This window comes from Elephas maximus, chromosome 2, assembly GCF_024166365.1.
Source record: "Elephas maximus indicus isolate mEleMax1 chromosome 2, mEleMax1 primary haplotype, whole genome shotgun sequence".
Lineage (NCBI taxonomy): Eukaryota > Metazoa > Chordata > Mammalia > Proboscidea > Elephantidae > Elephas > Elephas maximus.
The window spans coordinates 205,646,214-205,660,042 of record NC_064820.1 but is presented as its reverse complement, the minus strand read 5'-3'; the positions used below and the strand labels follow the sequence as shown (position 1 = coordinate 205,660,042).

General features: G+C 38.2%; 1 pseudogene; it reads right to left on the bottom strand.

Moving 5' to 3' along the window:
• Window positions 1-12,240: 12,240 nt before the first annotated feature.
• LOC126067730 (olfactory receptor 2L13-like) lies at window positions 12,241-13,232 on the bottom strand (annotated as a pseudogene).
• Window positions 13,233-13,829: the final 597 nt, after the last annotated feature.

Below are 13,829 nucleotides of genomic sequence, written 5' to 3'. Positions count from 1 at the left end.
ACAAAGAGAATGTTGAAGAGGAAATCACTAAATCAATACCATTTACAAAAGCCCCCAAGAAGAAAAAGTACTTAGGAATAAATCTAACTAGAGACGTAAAAGAGCTATACAAATAAAACTACTAGACAGTACTGCAAGATACCATAAGAGACCTACATAAGTGGAAAAACATACCTTGCTCATGGATAGGAAGACTCAACATTGTGAAAAAGTCTATTCTGCCCAAAGTCATCTTTAGATACAATGCAATTCTGATCCAAATTCCAATGCCATATTTCAATGAGATGGAGAAACAAATCACCTACTTCATACGGAAAGGGACAAGGCCCAGGATAAGTAAAGCATTACTGAAAAAGAAGAGCAAAATGGGAGGCCTCACATTACCTGGTTTTAGAACTTATTATACAGCCTGGTACAACAACAGATACATAGATCAACATAAGAGAATTGAGAATCCAGACAAAAACTCATCCACTATGAGCAGCTGATATTTGACAAATGCCCAAAGTCCATTAAATGGGGAGAAGACAGTCTCTCTAACAAATGGTGCTGGCATAACTGGATATCTATCTGCAAAAAATGAAACAAGCTCCATAATTCACACAAAAGCTAAGTCAAAATGGATCAAAGACCTACATATAAAACCTAAAACAATAAAGATCATGGAAGAAAAAATAGGGAAAATGCTAGGACCCCTAATACATGGCATAAACAGTACACAAATCATTGCTAACAATATACAAACACCAGAAGAGAAAGTAGATAACTGGGAGCTCCTAAAAAATCAAACACTTAGGCTCATCCAAAGACTTTACGAAAAGAATAAAAAGACAACCTACAGACTGAGAAAAAATTTTTGGCTACTACAATTCTGATCAGCATCTAATCTCTAAAATCTATAAGATACTGCGAAGCCTGAACAACAAAAAGATGAATAACCCAAGTAAAAAATGGGCAAAGGATATGAACAGGCACTTCACCAAAGAAGTCATTTAGGTGGCTAACAGATACATGAGGAAATGCTCAGGATCCTTAGCCATCAGAGAAATGCAAATTAAAACTAAAATGAGATACCATCTCACCCCAAAAAAAAAAAATACTAAATGTTGTTGAGGTTGTGGAGAGACTGGAGCACTTGTACACTCCTGGTGGGAATGTAAAATGGTACAATCGATATGGTGGTTCCTTAAAAAGCTAGAAATAGAACTACCGTATGATTCTCCAATCCCAATCCTTGGAATATAGCCTAAAGAAATAGGAGCTGTCACATGAATACAGATGTGCATACCCATGTTTATAGTAGCACTGTTTACAATAGAAAAATGATGGAAACAAGGTGTGAATCACCAGATGAATGGATTAACAAATCATGGTTATTCACACAGTGGAATACTAAAAACTACATAACTATAAAAAACAATGATGAATCTGTGAAATATTTCATAACATGGAGGAATCTGGAAGGCATTGTGCCGAGTGAAATTAGTCACTTGCAAAAGGACAAATGTTGTATAAGACCACTATTATAAAAACTCAAGAAAAGGTTTAAACACAGAAGAAAACATTCTTTGTTGGTTACAAAGGTGGGGAGTGAGTGAGAGGGGTATTCACTAATTTGATAGTAGACAAGAGTTATTTTTGGTGAAGGGAAAGACAATACACAATAAAGGATAAGTCACCACAACTGGACTAAACCAAAAGCTAAGAAGTTTCTTGAGTAGAACCAAGTACTTTGAGGGACAGAGTAGTAGGGCAGGGGTCTGGTGACCATGGTTTCAGGGGACATCTAGGTCAATTGGCATAACAAATAGTTTTAAGAAAATGGTCTGGATCCCACTTTGGTGAGTGGCTTCTGGGGTCTGAAAAACTAGCAGTTACCTAAGATTCATCAATTTTCTTAACCCACCTGACACAAAGGAGAATGAAGAACACCAAAGACACAAGGGAAATATGAGCCCAAGAGACACAAAGGGCCACTTAAACCAGAGACTCTATCAGCATTAGACTGGAAAAGCCAGATAGGGTCCTTCTACCACCAATGACTGCCCTGACAGGAAACGCAACAGAGAATTCCTGATGGAGAAGGAGAAAAGTGGGATGCAGAACTCAAATTCTGGTAAAAAGACCAAACTTAATGGTCTAACTGAGTCTGGCAGGACTCCAGAGGAAATGGCCCCTGAAACTCTATTAGCCCAAAACTGAAACCAGTCCCGAAGCCAACTATTCAAAGATTGCACTGGTCTATGAGACATAAAATGATACTGGTGAAGAGTGCTTCTTCGCTCAAGTAGGCAAATGAGACTATGTGAGTAGCTCCTGTCCAGAGGTGAGATGAGAAGGCAGAGGGTGACAGAAGCTGGCTGAATGGACACGGGAAATATAGGGTGGAGAGGAGGAGTGCCCTGTCACATTATAGAGTGAGCAGCTAGTGTAACATTAAAAATCTGTTTAAGCTTTTGTATGAGAAACTGACTTGAATTGTAAACTTTCACTTAAAGTACAATAAAAAAAAAGGAATATTAATGGGAGTGTTTTGGTTAGAAAATTCACAACGTCAGAAAACAACCTGAATCTAGGACACAGGACTGCATCAGCCGGATACCAAACCTAGAAAATGAACAATCAATGATAAAACAAAACTACAAGATTTCCAACAGGGAACCAGAGAGGTCAATCTATAAATGACAACAATGTCAGAACAAAAAATGAGGGAATAAACGGTGTAGATATAGAGTTTGTAAATGGAGAGAAAGTCAAGACAAAGGTAAGTAATAAAAGCATGGTTCATACTTTTGAAGATAAGGGTAAAATTCAAGGTAACCACAAAGAAAGTTAACAAATCTACTCATCAAAACAAAAAAGGATAAAAACATAAAGACTCAATAAATACAAAATCTGCAATAATGAAAGAAATGAAAAGAAATTCCACAAACAAAAGCAACTCCACACAGGAAAGCAAGAGGGACAAAGAAATCATCAGCACCACAAAAAAACCATAACAAAATGACAGCAATAAGCTCATACCTATGGATAATTACGCTGAATGTGAACAGCTGAAATGCACCTGTAAAGAACAGACAGTGATAGGGTAGATTAAAAAAAAAAAAAAAGACACACTAATATGCTGTCTACAAGAGACACACCTTAGACACAAAGACATAGATATATTAAAAATCAAGAGATAGAAAAAGTATATCGACCAAACAGCAGCCAAAAAAAGAGCAGGAGTGGCAATACTAATCTCAGACAACAGAGACTTTAAGGCAAAATTCACCATAAAAGACAAGGAAGACGTTGTGTAATGATTAAAGGGTGATGACATAAACTTAATAAGTATTTATGCACCTAATGGAAACCCTGGTGGCATAGTGGTTAAGTCCTATGGCTGCTAATCAAAGGGTCGGCAATTCAAATCCGCCAGGCACTCCTTGGAAACTGTATGGGGCAGTTCTACTCTGTCCTATAGGGTCGCTATGAGTCAGAATCGACTCCACAGCACTGGGTTTGGTTTTTTGGTTGGTATGCACCTAATGACAGGGCTCCAAAATACATAAAACAAACTCTGATAACAACACTGAAGAGAGAAAGTGACAGTCCCACAATCATAGTAGGACACTTCAACGCACCACTTTCGGTAAAGGCAGAGCATGTAGAAAGAAATTTAACAGAGACAAGAAGATCTAAAGGCCACAATCAACCCACTAGACCTCATATCTATGTATAGAACACCCCACCCAAGAGTGGTGAAATTTACATTCTTTTCCAAAGCACATGGAACATTCTTCAGAAGAGACCACATCTTAGGCCACAAAGCAATCCTCTAGAAAATCGAAAACATTAAGATAATACAAAACACTTTCTTTGATAACAACAGCATAAAAATAGAAATTAATAATAGGAAGAGCAAGAGAAAAAAAATCATGGAAACTTAATAACAGCTTGCTTAAAAACCACTGGGTAATAGAAGAAATCAAAGATGGAATAAAAAAAAAATTCCTAGAATCAAATGAAAATGAAAACACATCATAACAATTCCTTTAGGACACAGCAAAGGCAGCACTCCGAGGTCAATTTACAGCTGTAGATGCTCACATCAAAAAAGAAGGAAAGACAAAATCAAAATGTTAGTTCTACAACTCAAACAAATAGTAAGAGTACAGCAAAAACCCCGTAGCCACCAGAAGAAGGGAAATAATGAAAATGAGAACAGAAATAAACAAAATAGAGAGAAACAACAACACCAAAAGTTGATTCTTTGAAAGGATGGACAAAACATTGGCCAAATTGACAAAAGCAAAACAGGAAAGGAAGCAAATCACCCAAATAAGAAATATGATGGGGACATAACTACAAATTAAAAAAGAAAGAAGGAGAGAAATGTGATGGGGGATTTTACAACAACCCCAACTGAAATAAAAAAGGATCATAAGAGAATGCTATGAAAAACTACTCCAACAAATTTGAAAACCTAAACGGAATGGTCGAATTTCTCTAACACACTACCTACCTAAACTAAAACAAACTGAGGTAGAAAATTTGAAAAGGCCCATAAAAAGAGAAGACATTGAAAACATAATTAAAAAACAAACAAACAAAAAACTCCCAGCAGCAACAATAAAAAGTCCTGGTACACATGGCTTCACCAGAGAATTCTACCAAACATTCAAAAAAGAGCTTACACCAGTACTACTCAAACTTTTTCAGAACCCAGAGAAATAGGGGATTTTTTTGAATTCATTCTATGAAGCCAGTATATTTCTGATACTAAAAGAAGGCAAAGGCACACACACCAAAAAAAAAAAATTACAGACCAATATCTCTCATGAAAGTAGATGAAAGAATTCTCAACAAAATTCTAGTGAATAGAATTCAGCAACATATCAAAATAAAAATAAGACAACATGACCAAGAGGGATTCATACCAGGTATGCAATGATGGTTCAACATTAGAAAATCAATCAACATAATCCTCTGCATAAATAAAACAAAAGAATCACATTATCATCTAATTGACTCAAAAAAGACATTTGATAAAGTCCAACATCCATTCCTGATGAAAACTCTCAAAAATGCAAATAGAAGGGAAATTTTTCAACATAATTAAGGGCATGTATACAAATTTTTTTTTATATACAAAACCAACAGCCAGCATCATTCTCAATGAAGAGAGGCTGAAAGCATTCCCTTTGAGAACAGGAATAAAACGAGGATGCCTTCTATCACCAATCCCATTTAACGTTGTACTGGAAGTCCTAGCTAGAGCTATAAGGCAAGAAAAATAAGTAAAGGACATCCAAACTGTTAAGTAAGAAGTAAAACTATCCCTATTCACAGATGATATGAAACCATACATAGGCTCCACAAGAAACAAATGGAACTAATAGATTGAGTAGAGTAGCAAGATACTAGATAAACATACAAAAATCAGTTGGATTCTTATGTACCAATAAACAGAACTACTAAAAGGAAATCAGGAAAGTAATACCATTTATAGTAGCACCTAAAAAAAATAAAATACTTAGGAATAAATCTAATCAGGGATGTAAAAGACCTATACAAAGAAAACTACAAAACACTATCGCAAGAAACCAAAAGACATCTACAAAACAAAACAAAAAAAACCCAAACCCACTGCTGTCATGTCGATTCCAACTCATAGCAACCCTATAAGACAGAATAGAACTGCCCCGTAGAGTTTCCAAGGAGTGCCTGGCAGATTCAAACTGCCAACCTTTTGGTTAGCAGCCGTAGCACTTAACCACTACACCACCAGGGTTTCCAAAGACAGCTATATAAATGGAAAAACATACTATGCTCAAGAATAAGTAGACTCAGCATTGTGAAAATGTTAATCCTACTCAAAGGGATCAACAAATAGCAGGCTATCTCTATTCAAACACTAACAGCATTCTTTAATGAGATGGAAAACATAATCATCAACCCAGATAAGTAAAGCATTATTGAAAAAGAATAAAGTAGGAGGCCTCAGTACCTGACCTCCGAACCTACTATACAGATATGGTAGTGAAAACAGCCTGGTACTGGTACAAGGACAGAAACATGGAAGAATGGAACAGAATTGAGAACACAGATGTAAATCCACCTACCTTCAGTCACTTGATTTTTTATAAAAGCCCAAATCCATTAAATGGAGAAAAGATAGTCTTTTTAACAAATGGTGCTGGTAAAACTGGATGTCCATCAGTCAAAAAAAAAAAAAAAAGAAGGAACAGGATTCACACCTCACACCGTGCACGAAAACTAATTCAAAATGGATCAAAGACCTAAATATAAAACCAAAAACTACAAACATCAGGGAATTAAAAATAGGGTCAATACTAGGGGCTCTAATATATGGCACAAATCGAATAGAAACCATAACTAACAATAGACAAACACCAGAAGATAAAATACATAACTGGGGTTTTCTAAAAATTAAATACCTATGCTCATCAAAAGACTTCGCCAAAAAAGTAAAAGAGAATTTTACTTTTACTCTGGGGAATTTTCTTTTCTATGACATACGAGCAAAGGTTTAATCTCTAAAATCTATAAGATATTGGAACACTTCAACAACAAAAAGACAAAGAATCCATATAAAAAAGGGGCAAAGGTTATGAAGATACCTCACCAAAGAAGACATGCAGGTGGTTAACAGAAACATGATGAAATCCTCATGTCATTAGCCATTAGAGAAATGTAAATCAAAACTACAGTGAGATACTATCTCACCCCGACATTAATGATGCTAATCAGAAAATAACAAAAGTTGGAGAGGTTGTGGGGAGATTGGAACTTTTACGCACTGCTGGTGGAAATGTAAAATGGTCAAGCCACTAAGAAAAATGATATGGCACTTCCTTTTAAAGCTAGAAATAGAGATACCACTTGATCCAGAAATCTCACTCCTAGGAATATATTCTAGAGAAATGAGCCGTCACAAGAATAGACATATGCACACTCATGTTCATGTAGTATTATTCTCAGTACCAAAAGATGGACACAACCTAATATCCATCAACAGATGAATGGTTAAACAAATTATGGTATGTACAAAAATGGTATACTATGCAGTGATAAAGAATAATGATGAATCTGTGAAACCTTTCACTACATGGATGAATCTAGAGGGTATTATGCTGAGTGTAATAAATCAATCAGAGAAGGACAAGAACTATGTAACACCACTATTATAAAAACTCAAGAAAAGCTTTACACACAGAAAGAAATAATCTTTGATGGTTACAAGGGAGGGTAGTGGTTAAGAGGAAAAAACACTAACTAGAAGTGGTAGCTTTAGTGAAAGGGAAAACAGTACACAGTACTGGGTAAGCCCGTACAACTTGACCAAGACAAAGTCTCAGAAGGGCCATAGACACAGCCAAATCACCCAAGGGACCAAGTTTCTGGGGCAAGGGCTAGGGGCCATGGTCTCAGGGGACGTCTAAATCAATTGCCATATCATAATTTATAAAGAAAATCTTCTATATCCAACTTTGGCGATTAGCGTCTATTGTTTTATAAGCCAGCTAAGATACATCCACTAGTCCCATCCTGTCCAGATAGAGGGGAATAAAGAAAAACAAAGACACAAGGGAAATGTTAGTCCAAAGGATTAATGGACCACAAGTACCACAATCTCCGCTAGCCTGAGCCCAGAACAAATTGTCCCCTTACCACAAATTCACAAGTTAGAGCTGCCTCCCACAAACAGCCAATTCTTGAGACGGGGTGAGGTGGGTAGCAAGAGCTTTATTATATATACCTGTATATGGAGACAGAGAGGAATGATCTCCTCCTGAAGTCGTCTGTCTCACCAGACTACTGATGGGTTCGGGTTTTTTTTTTTTTTTTTTGTGGAGACAGAGGGGAATGATCTCCCCCTAAAGCTGTCTCTAGCAACTGCAGTCCATCTGGGGTTTTACAGGGAAAGAGGGACATGGGTTTTAGGAACTTGTGGAATGTCCATTCTCTTTCTGTTTGGTTTCTACGGTCATATTTCAAACATATTGATCATTTCCTGGCATTATCCCATCAGTCTAGGGGGTGCCTGGCACCATCCTTCACCCTGTTTTTCAGGCTTAGATAGATATCACTTGTTTTTACATGGTCCTCTCCTTGGAGACTCTATGGGGCAGTTCTACTCTGTCCTATAGGGTCTCTATGAGTCAGAATTGACTCAACGGCAGTGGGAGGGGAAACATTGGTTAACATGTAACTTTTAGAGGAGTATACAGCAAGATCATACTTGCACACAGAGACAAGCTAGGGAAAGGAAAAATAGCACAGGTTCTGTTCAAGATATGGGTGAGCAGCCTGTTCCACTGCCGCCACTGACCACTCTAATAGGGAGTATGATAGAGGGTCCCTGGTAGCAGGAGAAAAGTGTAGAACAAAACTCAAATTCACAGAAAAAGATCAGACTTACTGGTTTGATAGAGTCTGAAGAAACCCTGAGAGTATGGCCTCCGGACAATCTTTTAATTCAGAATTGAAGTCACTACTGAAGTTCATTCTTCAGCCAAACGTTAGGCAAGTTTATATAACAAACAATAACACAAGTGAGGAACTTGCTTCAAAGTTCATTCATGTGTAGGAGACTAACTGGGCACACCTGACCAAAAGTAAAGATGAGAAGGCAGAAAGGGACAGGAAAATTAGACAAATGGAAATGGGAAACCTGAGGTGGGAGTGTTGGCAACCAGTGTCACAAATGATTTATATATTGTTTAATGAGAACTAATTTGCTATGTAAACTTTCACCTAAAGCACAATTAAAAAAAAAAAAAAACCTTCATAACCAACTTCATTGATAGGTTTAAAGTAACATGAGTTTATTAGTAAAATAACAATAATGAAACTTTTGTTAAACAAAACATTGTGATTTATTAGCATAGAATTTCATCTGTGCAAAGTCCGATTAAGATCATACATGTCATAGCTGAAACCTCAAGTCCCTATTTTGATTTTGTTTCATGTTGTAGTCAGCCAGTGGCTCTAGGCAAATAACATATGTGAGTACAAATAACTTCTTTAAGGTCATTTAAATATGTAATTTTGTTTATTTGAATGTAATAAGTTGTCTATAATTCTCATGCCCCTATCCAGGTCACTTAGCCTCAATATATTTATTGAAATAAGAAAAATCCTAAGTAAAAAAGCCACTTGCCATCAAATCTTCTCCAATTCACGTCAACCCCATGTATGTCAGAGTAGAACTGTGTTCCATAGGGTTTTCAGTGGCTGATCTTTTGGAGGTAGATCTCCAGGTCATTTTTCTAGGTGCCTCTGGGTGGATTTGAGCCACCAACCATTTGGTCAGGAGCCAAGCACATTAACAGTTTGTACCTCCAAGGGACTCCAAATCAAACAACATCTCTCAAAATAGTTTTATAAAAGGAGACTAAGACAGGATAGACTCCAGATGTAAATTATAATCAGATATATATGCTGTCAGATTTATATCAAGGAAACAGCTCACGCAGTTGTAGAGGATGGAAAGTCTTGAGCCTGTGGGTCAGGCTAGAGGCTTCTCCTGACTCATGTAGCTGCAGGGGCTGGCGAACCCCAGATCAGCAGGTCAGACATCAGGCCTATGACTCATAGCCTGTGGAGGCTGACAAATACTAAGTTTGGCGGGTAAGCTCATAGGCCACTGACTAACAGCCTGCAGAGGCTGACAAATCCCAAGATCAGCAGGTAAGCTGCTAGCTCAAGTCCCAAGAGCCAGAGGTCAAATGAACAGGAGCCAGCTGCAGGATCCAGAGACAGCAAAAATCTTTGAGCCTTGCCAGAAAGTCCACAAATGTTGGATGCAGGTCACATCACCAAGGAAACTCCCAAGACTGGTTGGTTACTCACAGCAGATCCCATCATGGAGGTAGTCACACTATATAGTTTCTCAGATTCTCACCATGGAGGTGATTACATCATTATATGACTGCCAGACTACATCAAAACTGCCAAACCGCTGAGAATCACGGCCCAGCCAATTTGGCACACAACCTTAATGATCACACATGCTAAAAAGGAGTAAAACAAACAAGCTCTTATAAACACTATATTCGCATAATTCTTTTGGCTACTTTACATCCCATTGCCCATATTTTATACACCACATATATATTTTATGCCCTATAGATATATTCTTTCCAAAGCATTTTAATGGATGCTCTAAAGTTGTGCTGTCCAATGCTGTTGTCACTGCCACATGTGGATATCGGGCCCTTGAAATGTATACATTATAGTCCAAGTTGCAATGTATTTTAAGTATAAAGTACACACAAGATTGTAAAGACTTTAAATGAAAAAGGGTAAAAATATCACATTAATACTTTTATATTGATTATGTGGACAAAATATAACACTTCAATAAAATAGTATAACATTATTATATTAATAGTAAAACAAGCAGAAAACATACCGTACTAAATGTAATCCAAACCAAAAAACCAAACCCGTTGCTGTTGATTGTGACTCATAGTGACCCTATAGTGCAGAGTAGAACTGCCCCATAGGGTTTCCAAGGAGCGGCTGGTGGATTTGAACTGCAGACCTTTTGTTTAGCAGCCCTAGTTCTTAACCACTGCACTACCAGGGCTCCAATACAGTATATCCGATACCCACTGCCATCAAGTCGATTCCGGCTCATAGCTACCCTATAAGGCAGAGTAGAACTGTCCCATAGAGTTTCCAAGGAGCACCTGGCAGATTCAAACTGCTTACCTTTTGGTTAGCAGTCGTAGCACTTAACCACCACACCACCAGGGTTTCCATACCCAACACAGTATATAATATATAGTGTCTACGACAGCACTGGGCATGCATATAATATATATGTATGTAATACAGTATATGGAAACCCTGGTGGAGTAGTGGTAAAGAGCTACAGCTGCTAACCAAAAGGTAGGCAGTTTGAATCCACCAGGAGCTCCTTGGAAACTCTATGGGGCAGTTCTACTCTGTCCTATAGGGTCACTATGAGCCACAGTCGACTCAACAGCAATGGGTTAATACAGTATATACACACATATTACACTATATTACAAACATATCATATGCATGGAAACTCTTGGTGGTGTAGTGGTTAAATGCTACGGCTGCTAACCAAAAGGTCTGTTACCGGAATAAGGTTCTTGCCTCTCACCGGTCAAGAATGAGCAGGTAAGGCACATAGTTTTCCACAAGAGCAAAGCTTTATTGAAGAGGCTTGCAAGCGCAGAAGAGGAAGGCGTAGAGCAACACTTACCCTCATCTCACAGAACAAAAGATAGGCCCAAGTTTTTAAAAGTTCTTGGGCGGGAAAAGATTCATGTTTATTCATAGACACAGAGAGGATATGTTAACTAAGGTGCGCGGGCAGCAGGTTTCCAAGATGGCTCCTGTCTTGGAGGCCTCTGGGAGTCATAACAGGACTTATTATGGGGTGTCATGCCTGCACAGTCTCCCACTCTCTGGGTTCGATTCCTGGCTGGGGCTGTAGCCCCTCACTGCCCCTGGTAGAAGGTCACACAGTGGTCACAGGTAGATGTTCTGCGCATGTCCCTGGGTCTGGTTTTCTCCAGCTGCTTCTGAAAGGCAACTTTAAAGAAGTTTGTGGGCTATTTTTAGATACCCTGACCCATTGTTCTGGGGAACTGCTTTGTTTCTGTGCCCTGCCCCATTTCTTGTTACTTTGCAGATTTGGGGGCCCCTAAAAAAAAAAAACTTTTAGTTTTTTTTTCTGTTCCTTGTCTTATTAAGTCTCTAGGTTCCACACTCAACCCCCATTACCTCCCTTACAATACAGTCTATTTCTCTTTTACTTGTTTCTCCTCTAACCACACCAGTCTCTTCGCTATTTTTCAAACAGGCACCCTCTAATCTCAGGGCCTTTGCTCCCTGTCTTAGTTCGGCAGTTCAAATCCATGTGGTGCTCCTTGGAAACTCTATGGGGGCAGTTCTACACTGTCTTATAGGGTCACTATGAGTTGGAAACAACTCACTGGCAAAAGGTTTGGTTTTGGTTTTATATTATAAGCATAGTATGGGTATGTAAATATTGTAATAATATAATATACAATTAACATCACTGTAGATAAAATTATAATTTTATATTAGTTACCATATTACTAACATTTTGGGTTAAATATATATATTATTTAAATAAATTTTTCTTTCATTTAACTTTTTAATATGTCTAGTAGAAAATTTAAAACTACATATGTGGCATCTATTAAACGTCTATTGAACAGCATTTCTCTAGGATGTTCTTATCAACACGGATAAATAAAGAAAACAGAGTAAGCAGAGCCGTAACTGTTCTTTCTTAGAAAAGAATATTCCAAACACTCTTGTCATGTTCCCCAGGACTTCTTTATTCCTCAGGTTGTAGATAATGGGATTGAGCATAGAGTGAGGATAGTGTAAAAAATGGCCAAAATCTTATCTTCTACTGGTGAGCGGAGATTCCTGGGCCAAAGACAGGTGTACACAAATGGTGCACAGTCAAAGGTAACTACAGTTAAATGTGTTGAACAGGTGGTGAAGGCCTTTTTTCTTCCCTCTTTGGAGCGCATATGGTAGACAGCCAAAAGGACTCTGCCATAGGAAGCAGTGAGGCTGAGGAAAGGGAGGAGGAGAAAGAGGCTAGTGCTCACAAAAACCATGCACTCATAGACCCAGGTGTCCACACATGCAAGAGACACCATGGCTGGAACATCACAAAAGAAATGACCAATGACCCTGAACCAGCAGTAAGGAATATGAAGGATATAGGCTGTGTGTGCTAAAGAGTTGATGGACCCCAAGATCCACGATCTTATGATCATCTGGACACTCGTGCTTCTACTTATACAGCTGGGATAATGGAGAGGGTGACAGATGGCCACTTAATGGTCATAGGCCATGGAGGCCAAGAGTAAGCCTTCAGAACAGGCCATTGTCAAGAAGGAGAAGCTTTGCATACCACATTCTAAGAAAGAGATGCCTTTCTGGCAGGAGAGGAAGTCGAGCGCCATCTTGGGGACGATGGTAGAGATGTACATCAGGTCCATGAGGAGCTGGCTGAAGAGAAAGTACATGGGTGGGTGGAGACAGGGATCCACGTGGATAAGGTGAATCATGGCTGAATTACCCACAGAGGCCAGAAAAAGTACAAGGATGATAAAGAACAAGAGCAGCATGCCAGTTTGATTTGGGAGGAAAAGCCCCAACAAAAAGAAATCATTTGAAGTTTGATTCCATTTCTCCATGAAAACTTTTTGCTTTATCTTCCTTTAAAGAAATATAAAACAAGCAAAAAAAAAAAAAAAAAAATGAAGACAAGAGAATAAAAAGGAATTTTGAGTTTGTTAATGTTTGTTTAGAATCCATTTTTTCCCCCAGCTCTTCAACTTTTTAAATTCATTATTTGAATTGAACTTCCCAATCTCTTCCCTATGTATTCTCGGGTAAGCATGTCAGCAAGTCATAGATATACATGTGGTTTTTAAGTATAAAAGTCTAATACCATACACAACAAGACAAACAACTAAAAGATTCCCCTCTCTGGAATGACTCCTGGCCAGTCCCATTTGACATGATATGTATTTCTTTAACGACATTAAAAAAAAATTTCTGTGGAGTCAATTCTGACTCCATCTCATGGTGACCTCATGTGTGTCAGAGTAGAACTGTGCTCCATAAGGTTTTTAGAGGCTGATTTTTCTGAATTAGATCACCAGACCTTTTTTCTGAGGCATCTCTCTGTGGACTCTAACTGCCAATCTTTTGGTTATCAGCCAGGCACTTAACTGTTGCACAACTGTTTGCATTACCCCAGCATGTATCAATTGCATGGGGCATATTTA